This window comes from Triticum urartu, chromosome 7, assembly GCF_003073215.2.
Source record: "Triticum urartu cultivar G1812 chromosome 7, Tu2.1, whole genome shotgun sequence".
Classification (NCBI taxonomy): Eukaryota; Viridiplantae; Streptophyta; class Magnoliopsida; order Poales; family Poaceae; genus Triticum; species Triticum urartu.
In genome coordinates, this window is record NC_053028.1 from 327496721 (window position 1) to 327507621 (window position 10901).

Genomic DNA, 10901 nt, shown 5'->3' on the forward strand with positions numbered 1-10901 from the left:
GACAATATTTTTACCACGACATGTTGATGTCGTTCCATGATAGCATGTCAAGTTTCATAAATTTTAGACACGTTTTCAATTTACTAGAATTTAAAAACAATGTATCTCAATGTTAGCGGTCAAGCGACGGTGGCAAGGTGTTTGACATTCATTCCCATTTCTTGCACGTGACCTAAGCATGCAACCAAGGACACATATTTGATTTTTCAACCCGTTTATATGCACTAGAGCATGTGCATGTAGTTCAATTTTGAATTGTGCACATAAATGCCTAGAAAACTCAGTTAATGTATAAAATGTCTAAGAGAACCTTGAAAAATCCCAAAAATTAACACAACACTCCTGTTGTTCTATGTTGACACCAGAAAAAAATGAAAGCAAGAAGAGGCGACGAATATCATTTTTTCCACAAAGGTGGCACGTTCCTACACTATAAAAAAAGACACATCTGTGACATTTTGGGCCGAACAAAATTTGTTTGTCATGCTTATGACACTTCTATGACGATAATTGTGAGAAAACCCGGTATCATCATAGATGTGGTGGGCGCCTACTTATATGAAAAAAAATCATGACAGAAAATGGGATTTTCCTCCTGGGCGGGCCGGAGACACAGCGGCATGACATTCTTTGGGTCGTCCATGACGGAAAAAACCATGGTAGAAGCAAGGGCGAGCAAAATTTCAGGGAGTTCCCGGTTACGGTGGGTGGTCGGGGCCGAGTGATGCACGGAGGTTTGCGCGTTTCTCTTGTACACTACATGCGTCTGTGTGAGGCGTTGGGCTCTAACTGAAACCGTGCAAGGCGTTTGCTTACTAAACCCGAGGGATTGCACTGTCTACACATTACTGAACCTGAACAATCGATCGATCCCTGGCTGTTAGCTAGACCCGATCGAGCGATTCCTTTGGTACTGCTACTAATTGAAGCCGATCGAACCTGCTGCCTCTTGATGAGCAGTGAGCGTTGTTGGGGGTTGGATGAATAGTTCCCGGTGTGGGTTGGATGAATAGGACCCCGTGTGGAGGGCTAGTTGAACAGTAGTCGGTGGAGGCTGGATGAACAGGACCCTGTGGAGGGATGGTTGAACAGTAGCCGGTGGAGGCTGGATGAACAGGAGCCCGTGGAGGAAGGAGGAAGACACCGTGGATGAACAATAGCAAGTGAAGGCTGGAGGAGGTCGACGGTGGATGAACAATAGCCTGTGGAGTCCCATTTTGCAGTACGCCACACCCCTCTTGATCTATAGGACCTCGTTTCGACCGTAGGAGGTCAAAGAGAAGTCTATTTCCTCCGTTTTGCGGTATGCTAGACCGCTCCCGATGAACAGGATCCCGTTTCGACTGTAGGCGGTCGAACAGAAGGCCATTTGCTCCATTCTGCAGTACGCCATGCCTCGTTTCGGCTGTTCCGCCCAAAGCCGGCTGGCTCTCGATGAACAGGACGCATTATCTTGCCTCCCGATGAACACAATGCAGTTTATCCATTCCGACGCAGCCGGTTGGCTGCCGATGAACATGACGCCGTTGTTGCCCTCCGCTGCCTCTCCATGTACATGAGCCCTGGCCGTACGTATGCACGAGTAGGCATTCGAGACCCCGCCCGTATGTACGTACGTTAACATATTTACTATCTTGCACCCTGGTTGTACGTTTGTGTACACGAAATAGACGGGACTGCATGACATGCTATGTCCACGCCTCTACTATGACACATGCCCTTCCTTACTCCTCCACGGTTCATCGCTGCAGCCTGCAGATGGACCGATCGACCAGTATGTACGTACACGTTCGTGACTAGATAGACAACCCTACATACGGTTTGACCGGGTAGGTCCCAGCTGTCAGGGAGGTAAGGAGGCACTTTCTTGCGTGCGAAGATATAGCTAATGGGCCCCAACTATCACGGGGAGAATCGTATTTTTTTCCTGTAATATGGACACACTTCCTTGCGTGCGAATATGTAGCTGTTGGGTCCCAGCAGTCAGGGGGAAATGTTTTTTTCGTGAAATATGGTGGATCGTCTGGTGGATCCCTGCTATCAGGTGGAGGAATCATTATTTTGCGCATAATAAGGAGGCACTTCCTTACTGCGGCCGTGGACCCAGCTTTCAGCCTCTCCGCATACAGTTCTCTTCCGATGGAAGTCGTTCCTTGACCAAATTAACCACGGCGCACCGAGAGCACCACGGCGGTGGACGACGGCGAGGCCTAGGATGGGGATGATGCGAAGCCGGGGAAGATGCGGCAGTGGATGCCCATGCGGAGAGGAGTACGAGGGTTGACTGTTCCGGCTGTGGTGTGAGGCTATCATTGCTACAGAATTATAGGGGTTGTGGGTGAGTAGAGGGATGGCTTGGCCAGAGGTTGGAGTAGGGTGGGGCGGTGAGGCCTACGTGGCAGCAGAGCCGGCCACGGGAGACTGGAGCAGGCGGCATGATCAGCACTGGTTTGGGCGGCTGGAGCAAGAAGACCAGAGGTTGAAGAAGCACTACAGTTGTTGGATGGACATCGTACGGTCACTGGAGCTAGAATCATTCATATTGACTAAGTTTACAAAGCCCTCCATCCGCATCAACTTAGTAAACCCATAAGTCAGCCTCCCACTATGGTGGGTCCTAGCTAGTAGGGGAGTATTCATTTTTTGTGAGTAATAAGGAGGCACTTCCTTGCATGCGAAGATATAGCTGGTGGGTCTAAGCTATCAGTGTGAGGAACTTCTTTTTGTGAAATACAAAGGCCCTTCCGGTGGGTCCCGGCTATCAGGTGGGGGAATCATTATTTTGCATGTAATAAGGAGGCACTTGTTTGTGTGGGTGCCTACTATCAGCCTCTCCACTTACATCCCTCTTCTGATGGCTATTGTTTGTTGACAATGTTGACCACGCCGCGCCGAGAGCAAAAACGTGGTGGACGAGGGCGAGGCCTAGGAAGGGAACGACCTGGAACCGGCGAAGCCACAACAGCGGATTCCCACGTTGAGGGGAGTACGAGCACTGACTGGTCGGCTGCGGGGTGAGGCTGACATCGTCGAAAATAACAGGATGTGTGGGTGGGTAGAGGAATGGCCTGGCGGCAGCACAACCGGCCACAGGAGGAGGAAACAGGCAGTCCCGCCAGCGCTGGTTTGGGCGGGTGGAGCAGGAAGATCAGAGATTGAAGAAGCACGACGGCCGTTGGATGGACATCCAACAGTCATTGCTCTGTGTTGACTATGTTGACAAAGCCTTGCGTACGCGTCAAATTTGTTTTGGACAGCGTCATCGTCAACCTAGTAGGCCCAGAATTCAGCCTCCAAATTTGTGGAAAATAGCATACAGCCCATTAGCCATTATTTTCAATAATTTATAGCCTATTTGCTAATTCTTAAGGATATTTTGAAGCCCATATTCTTTTTATTAGCATTACAGACCATATTCTGGGCACTGCTAAAAAAGTAAATGAAATTTTGCGTATTTCGGCGGGGTTCGAACTCTTTTAATCACGAAATTTTGAGTCATGTTAAAAATAAATTTCAAAAAAATATATCAAAAAAACTTTCCGCAAAAAATTAATGAAATTTAAAATCTTGAATAGCAAGATGCCCGTGCATTGTACGGAACATCAAGATTCATTTGTACGAGTAGTTTATCTTGTGGGAGAAAAGGATGAACGAGGGAAGGCCTTATCTGCAAATGTGGAGAGGAGTGCGGTTAAAATATCATAGTTTCCTTCCTATCCGTTAGATATAGATCGGATGGCCTATATTGCAGGATGGCACGCACACCATCATCACCAACTCTGCTTTCTATAAGAGTAGAGAAATCCAGAAAACATGATATTTGAATGTAATTGCATGTTGGCTTTGTTTTAAAAAAATACAGTCCACTTCTTACAACTTATAGCACATTTTCTGGGGAAGCCCATTTCTTACTACTTACATCCCTCCTCATCTTGAAAGATTTGCAGCCCAGCAGGGCTGAGAAAAGCAAGTAGGCCTCGGTTGGGTATTTTCCAAAAAAAGAACTAGGCTAACCATTTCAGAAAGAAAAAAGATATCAACTGGGCTCGTCATGTGCTTAAATAAAAGCGTAAGCGTGGGCTAGACGGGCCACAACCCCCACACAACGCACAGCTGAGCTCCGTCTCTAAAACTAAAAAACAACTAGGCGAGCTGCTGGGTTCCTGGTGTTATCCGCTCATTGTGTAATTTTCTCGTTTATTGACTACATTGACAATGGCGTGGGACCTAGTTGTCAAACAATTAGGAGGAAGTATTTTTTGGCTTGTAATAACGAGGCACCTGCTTGTGTAATGCAATGACCCTGTTGGGTCCCTACTGTCAGCCTCTCCACGTACAGTCATCTCCTGATTCATCTAGGTTGTTGACCATGTTGACAATGCCAGACGGCGGTAGGCACAACCAGCGAACAAAGGCGGAGAACGACGGCAAGGCCTCGGACAGGAACGAACAGGAGCCGTGAAAGATGCAGCTATTTAGTGGCAGGTAGAGGGGAGTACGAGGGCAATAACATGTAACTCAAGCTTACAAACGGTACAAAAAGCCCAAGGATTAATTCTTCATCAAATTTAGACAAAATTGAGATTGAACATGGCAATAACATCTAACCCAACCACTCTTTTTCGCAGTCACAAACAAATGGATCGGTCTGATCCATAAAATCAACATCCTTTGGAAAAAATTTATTGGAGGATGACTACAAGTTATTGTAGATAGAAGCCTAGCACGTTTAGAAGCCCATTTGTCCACATGAAACTTCTTTTTTTGCCGTTCAACATGTACGTCCATGAGAAATCTCTTGTTGAAAAACTTAAGCCTCATGGACAATAGTAACCCTGCATTCAACATGAAGAATGTGAGAAAGCTTCTCTTTGCCTGGTTGGATGCATATCCTTCCATTGTTATTGTCCTCAAACGAATATCATGAGAACTGAGAAAATCCTGGTGCTTATTACGCCACCGATTGGTTATATATTTTTCTCCATGTGTTAGGGCAGGGCAACTGGAGTGGATGATGCTATGCAGTGAGACCTCCGACAGATAAACCACCACAAGCGAAAGATTTTTTAGTAATGGGAGTCGAAGAATTTGTACCAGATCGTCTGGTAGATGGCAGCAGGAATTCTTGGTGTGGAGAGGAGAAAAACCATGGGATGGACAACGGTGGTGTGGGCAGAAATTCTTGGTGTTCGGTTTGTGGTATGAAACTTTCGTGGTAATGGTAGAACTCAAACTGCTAGATTTTTTGAATTCAGGGGATATCAGTCAAGCGTCCGCCGTGCAGGGTATGGATAACAGGTAGCGTGTCAGGATGTAGAGGCGTTGAACGGGGCCCTGCTGGTGAGACGAGATGATGGCTCTGAGGAGATCAAATTTAGGAAGGACAGATATCTGACAACGGTCGAGATTGAGGGGCACGGTACGCCATAGAGGGCCCCACCGAGTTGAGAGGACTTGTGTGTGGCGGCAATCCATGGTGGGGAGAAGCAAGATGATCTCGCCAAGGATGTCATCTGGGAGATTGCTGATGTGGTCCACTAACGATTCTACGGGTTCCTCAGATCTGGGTGGGGGGGCCTTACTGCTTCTCCCCGTGTTGCCGGGTGCAGGATCTACAACCGGCATCACCGCTGGCGGGAGCCTCATCTTCTTGGCGCTACGGCCAGCCGACTCAATTTTCCATGCGTCCGTCGCGCCAAGCTCACGGGTTTGAGCAGAGTAGCCAGAGACGAGCCTAGTGGCAGTGCGAGTGGGGAAGAAGGAGGGCTGGGGTTTTCTGTAGGAGTGGAAGAAGAGGAGCACATGTTTTCTATACGAGTGAGGAAGAAGGTGAGCGGGGGTTTTCTATACGAGTGAGGAAGATGGGGAGTGGGGGGAATTGGGGGGCGGAAGCGGGAGAGTCCAACAAGCTACAGTATAAGTGGAAGTGAGGAGGAAGGAGGGTTTTTCTAGGATTGCCCCCTCTTCAAAAAATATGGGCTTCTCCTCGCAAAAAACAAAAACAAATGGGCTTTAAGATGGATAGGCTTTTGTATCGGCCCAGTCGGCTGCCCGTGTTTCATACTGGAGGGCCTTAACACTAGAGGTAGACCATTAGAGACACACTCCAACTCTTCGACTTATTGCCCATTCGAAAGAAAATAAGAGACGCCTCCAGCTTAATTATGGCGCCTCATCGGTAACATTTTTCAACTTGAAAAAAAGTTATAGCTCCTTTTCGAGCTGGCTTGGCATCCACCAAATTAGAGGATGGCATACTCCATGCAGACACTCCCACTGGTCGTAGCACGGTAAAATGAGGGGTCAAATAACATGCCCGTAATATACATAGATTGTAAAGGTTGACATGCTAACATTCACACTAAACTAAGCTTCACAAGATACGGTATGCATACTAGCTAACATTCACAAGCACTTAAGTACAGCATGTTTACGCATCTAAATGATTCACAAGACTATAACCAAGACAAAGCTGTGAGGATGTGTAGAAATAAAGAAAACATGATAGATGCTTCTCTAAGCAAAGGGCCTCCCTACGCACACATTAATTTCCTGGGCATGCTTCTTTCTGGTCGATGTTGCGTGCAGTTTGAGCATGTTGGCAACTCCACAGCTGGCTTGATGGCTCATATTGCAATTTACGCAGACACATTGCAGCAAACAGAGGAGGCAAATTTAGGTGGTGTTCGAGTGTTCGACAAGCCGATGGAGCTAGCTACATGGAGAGCTTTGTAATAATAGAAGAATATCCACATGCAGGATGTAGCGATGTGGGGAGCAATCCTAACTTGATGAAAAAAGGGATGGAGCGACGTGGGATCTGGGCCATTAGAACAAGGCAGGTTCTAAAAAAGTTATACCTCCGGTCGGCGGAATGTGGCGAGGTAGGTGGCAGGATCTGCCAACTCGACTGTGGGTAGTATGGTTGAGGAGGACCTCCCACGCCACCATCAGGTTAGAGAAGATGGTGCGCGTCGGCTTCCTCCCTCGCCAGTGGCGGAAGGTATTTGGCTGTATCTATGTCAACCGGAGAGAAGAGAGTGAGACAACGAGAGTGGACACCACGGTCCTGTTTAGATCTGGAGAGGGTGAGAGAGTGAGAAGGAAGAGAACAACCGTAGCAAGCAAGTCCTGAAGTGGACTAGTGGAGTAGTAATTTTTTTCCCCTCCATAGCGATCATTTTAAATTGAATACGCGTGCAACCATATTTTTTTCATTTAATGTACCAGTAAAAAGAAACTCGATCAATAACCGCACTACCGCATTCAGGTCGCACTTGGTATGGCTGATATTTGGTCCCAGACCCCAGATTAAGTGGACAACTAGATGTCTCAAATTGTGACGTTACCCGCCTTTTCGTGTGCAAAGGTGCCCCACCGTGAGTGTACCCGGGCATGTGCGTGAGGGGAGAGTGAAGTCCGATTTATAAACCTTGAGGTTGTAGAGCTAGTCGGAAGCAAACCCTCACGTTTAAATCCTTGAAGTTTGTACCCTGTCCTCTGTAATCCCCGTCATTTTTAGCCTTAAGGGCATGTCCGGTTCAAGGAGTTTTAATGGGGATTAACAGGGATTGTGGGGGATTAAATCATGTAAATTCGAAATTCCCCTCCATTCCTCTCCAAACCCCTTGTGAGGAGATTGAATAGAACAAGGCCTAAGACTAAGAACAATGGGAGTAACTTAATTCCATACGGTATCATAATATGATACTCAACTCTCTCTTTCTTCATTTAATTCTATGCCACCTCATCAAATTTTCCTAGTTGGCATGCATGATACTACTTATGATACTCTCATTACAACCAGCCTGGTAGAGTTAATATACCTAATCTAATTGGTCACCGCCCGGTCTCTTTGTCCTCCTCCAGCATCCGGCTGAAGAAGAATCATGCAAGACACCGGTTGTTTTCGTCGGCGTCACCTCGGCGGTGGCCTTCATGGGATACAATTGGCGGAGGCCTCCCGTGTTCTACTTCTCCTCAACGATGGGGCGGGCGGGGACGTTGAAAGTGCAACTATCCCTGGGTGGTTTTGGTAATTCCTAACAACATATAGCTCATTGAGCTAATGCTACTTGAAGCTAAATATTTCAGGAAAAGCTCAATGATTGGCATGGCATGGATTACAAAGTGGACCCCTCAGAATGCTAAGGACAAAAGATTGGCTCAAGCTCAAAGCACAAGACTCTACATTTTACTTTTAGTGATCCAAGATCACATTGAGTCCATAGGAAAAGCCAATACTATTAAAAGGGGATGAGGTGTTGCTTAATGAGTTGCTTGCTAAAAATACTTAGTGATATGCTCCAAAAACCATTAACTACTTTCTCATATCCACATATGTCCCAAACCAAAAGTCAAACTCGGCCCCAGCGAAATCTTCTATCCGGCGCCACCGAGTTCACTTGACATAGCTACTGCGAGAAACCCTAGTCATTTCGGTCTCACCGATAGGGATCTCGGTATCACCGAGATGGGATTGCAAACTCTCGGTTTCCCTTCGTAATGTTTCAGTCCAACTGAGATGAGCGATCGGTCCCACCGAGATTGCAATGCAAACTCTCTGTTTCACCTTCGTAATGTTTCGGTCTAACCGAGATGAGCGAATCAGTCCCACCGAGTTTGCCTGACCAACTCTCTGTTTGCCTATTACCAAAATCGGTCCCACCGAGTTTTTGTAATCGGTCTCACCAAGATTACGTTCTTCCCTAATCCTAATGGAATCGGTCCCACCGAGTTGACAAATCGGTCCCACCAAAAATCCTAACGTTCACATTTTGAACTAAATCGGTCTGACCGAGTTGTATGATTCGGTCCCACCGAGTTTGGCGATTTGTGTGTAACGGTTAGATTTCGTGTGGAGGCTATATATACCCCTCCACCCACACTTCATTCATGGAGAGAGCCGAGGCAGCAGAGCAGGACACGCGCGGGCTGAAAGGTTTTGAAGGAATTCCCAAACGGGTGAGATTTTGGAAATTCCTTCAAAACCTTTCAGCCCGCGCGTGTCCTGCTCTGCTGCCTCGGGTCTCCAGATCGTCCTCTCACCGCCAGCGACCTCCCGCCGCTGGTTTCCGTCGCCGTCAACGGATCTTTGCCCCTCCGTTGCCGCCGTAGCGAACTCCGACGAATTAGGGTATGAGTTTGATCTTTTGTGTTATTCCCTTAACTCCGATTCATAGCACATTACTTTGCCATGATGATGATCACGTATGCAAACAATCTATCCACTAAAAACATCCCTTAGGTTAGGTTTGATTTGAAAATTTAGGGTTAGGTCTCCGCCGGACTCATCTCGGACCGACCGAATTGTAGAAATCGGTCTCACCGGTTTGGCTTAGGCCATCGCAGTTGCACTTTCGGTCTAACCGAAAACTACAAATCGTTGTGACCGAGTTCGATTCTTTGTGAAATCCTAGCAGTTTCGGTGCCACTGAACTGTGATTCGATCTGATCGAGTTCACCTGTTTAGGTTCCAAAAGCTGCTTCGATATCATCGAGTTTACAAATCGGTAGCTCCGAAATGCTTTCTGTGAAGAACTAAAACTATGTTTTAAGTCATTGTTTTAGTAAAAACTCTGCACTTTGTGATGCTCATCCACTCTACCTCATCTATATCTTTTCACAGGGTCTGCTATCAGTAAGTTTGCTGAAATGTCTGACCAGAGCCACAGCCAGAACAAGTCAGAGGAATAGGTGCAGTTGTGTGAGGGCACTAGTCCCTCCAGCACTTCTGATGATGGTAGCAGGAGCACACCAAGCAACTTGCCCAAGGCAGCCACTAGAAGAAGGAAGAAGAAGACCACAGATTCTGAAGATGAGGATTATGTGGCTGTTGAGGAGGAAGTCAGCTCCAAGAAGAAGGTGCTGAAGAAAGAATATGGCTCAGCTGCTATAACAAAGCCAGGAATGCACAAGAAGGCTCCAGCAAAGAGGATTCCCATGTCTAAGGCCAGAGCCTTAACTACTGAAACCTCCAAGCCAATTGAAGAGGCTACTGGAGAAGGAAAGAAGAGGAAGGGAAAGGGTCAATAAGACCACTGCCAGAGTACTTGGTAGATCCTCCATTATGAGAGATCCAGAAGAAGAGGAGGAGGAAGAGGATGCTGCTCCAGCTCCTAAGGCTTAGAAGCTTATGGGAGATGCAATCAAGTCATGGGATGCTCCATCTAAGCCCAAATCTTCCCCCAAGGCTGCTGCTCAGAAACCCCCAAAACCCAAGAGGAACACCAGGAGTATACCTGCTGAGGAGAAGAACAAGGCCCCAGTACCTGAAGCTGAAGAAGAATAAGATGATTCTCATGTTTTGAGGAAGTTGAAGCCCAAAATTCCTGACCACAATGATGCTCATCCAGTCGCTGAGGACATGCACATCAGGAAAGATGCAGGATTGAGGTTATGGAGACAGTCTGATCCCTATGCTATTAGGAGGAGGACTGCAATTGACTACAGGTTCCATACAAAGGAACAACAAGATTTCTATGAAACCATTCTGCTCGACAAGAAGCCCATTGTATGTGACATGAAATGGGTGGATTGGGAATACATCCAGGAGAATGAATATCACTTCCCAGGAGTGTATGAAAGCTTTAAGGCTTGTGGAGTAGATGAATTCGTTGGACAAAAGCTCACCAAATGGAATGATGAGTTGATCATGCAGTTCTACTCCACTGCCCACCTCTATCCAGATGGAAGGATAGTTTGGATGTGTGAGGGTACCAGGTACCAGTCCATAGTAGATGAATGGGCAAAGCTAATCAATGCCCCAGAGGAACATGAAGATGACTTGGATGTGTATACCAAGAAAAAGAAAGACCACAACTCAATGGCAAACATGTACAAGGAGATCCCTGACAAAGTTTTGGAAACACATAAGCTTGGATCTGTACACTATCTGTTGT